Here is a 1,855-nt window from a genome sequence, read left to right as displayed (position 1 = left end):
AAACGCAACGAGACTACCGCCGACAATTTAACGAAAACGATAAAGCTTGTATTACATTGAATTAATACATATTTTGTAAAAAAATTTATTTACAATAAATCTGGAAAAGAAAATGGTACGGCTAAGTCCGCAATGCATGTGCTTAGACTGCCCGAGGAGTATCTCGAGCAGTGACTTTGTAAATGGCCTCTTGTCACGCCTCGCTAAGATCGAATATCAGCTTGATTGGTCGGTATACGAGGCAGTGTCAACACTGCTAAATTAGCTCTCGGCAGTGTCAAATTGTGTAATTTATTTGTGTAATATCCCAATTTAGTCTTAGGCTACTTGTTAATGCGACATAAGAGTCACACCTGATCTTATTTGAAAAATGTTGGATGAATTACCATTGATCAATATACCATAACCATAACCGCCCAGTTTTACCCGAGGCAAAGTTTTCGGGCGGGCGCCGCGCGGCGGCAATTACTACGCCTTCATGTACATTAATGACAAATCTGAATTAAATTTACTAGGCAACAACATTTAAATTCCTCTGAATAATACAACCGCACATTCGCAGAGCAGCCGCCGCGTGGACCAAATTCAAGCCAGACTCGCCCGCGTGCCCGGGACGCTCATTTAAGTTAAAACGTAAAAGCTAAATGAATAGAGCGTATTTTATCATGATAGTTAGACGCACGCGGCAACGCGGACTCCGCTCGGCGAGCGTGGGTGAGCGCTGTCGGGACATACGGAAGCACTGTTTGAAATAATTGTGCTATGTATTTTATTGGATATCATAATGTTTTATTTTATGATATTCAATTATTTTTGTGATATTACTACACTAATTTAAGATCGAACACAGAGGAAAATTCATTCGATCCTCTTGGATTCGAACCAGCATCTTCAGCATGCCAGGCCAACGCTCTCCCAACTAAGCTACGGAACGAACCAGCAGACCCAACGAATTTCTCTATGTGTTAGTTGCAGATCATTGTTTCTGGGTTTCAACGACTTTTTTGCCGTAGTGCCATCTGTGAGAAATCTATGTAAGTTATGGTTCATTAAGTAGCTTAGTTGAGAGCGTCGGCCTAGTATGCTGAAGACACTGGTTTGAATCCAGCCGGATTACTACCATGATATTGGGGTGCACAAAAGGAACCTCTGCGCATGATGTACGTCTTTCTTGTACATCTGGCGCACCCTGGGTAACAATCTGCGAGTACAGTACGCCAATTGGAAAATCCTTTCGCTACGAAGGCACTGCATATTGTATGCCATCGATACGATAAAAAGAAAACAATGATATACACATATATTTTTTAGTTGACGTAAAAAAAAGGAGGAGGTTCTCAAGTGAACTGTTTTTTTTTATGTCAGAAAGAGGGTATCTCGCTATTGGTTCCATTTAAATTTGAAGAAAACATTCTACAAACTAGGGGATGAATCCGGTTTCGCGCACTTTCCGGTAACCGATTTCAATGAAACTTGGCAAATAGATGTAATTCCTCGAACTTTTCAGGTCGGTTTTTTTTATAAAAAAGTTATTATGAAAATACTCCTCTAGTTTGTTGTTAATTGATACAAACATCGAACAAACACAAATAAAATTGTTTCCCTTTGGCTGAACTCACCACCGCTATCTATTTTTTCGCTAAACCAGCTCGCTCTCCCAACTGAGCTACGGAACGAGTTAGCCGATCTTACGAATTTCTTATTGCGCTCGTTGCAGACTTTTTTGCCGTCGTGTCACGTGTGAGAAGCACAAAAATTATACTATCTAATTTGAAGAATGAATGACGAAATTATCTTTTTACACTACGCTGTTGGCGCCCAGCTGTGACGCAGTCTCCTTTGTAATTATCCTTTT

This window comes from Hyposmocoma kahamanoa, unplaced genomic scaffold (assembly GCF_003589595.1).
Source record: "Hyposmocoma kahamanoa isolate Upper Pololo Valley unplaced genomic scaffold, ASM358959v1 92, whole genome shotgun sequence".
NCBI classification, from domain to species: domain Eukaryota; kingdom Metazoa; phylum Arthropoda; class Insecta; order Lepidoptera; family Cosmopterigidae; genus Hyposmocoma; species Hyposmocoma kahamanoa.
Note: the sequence above shows the minus strand (reverse complement) of the source record.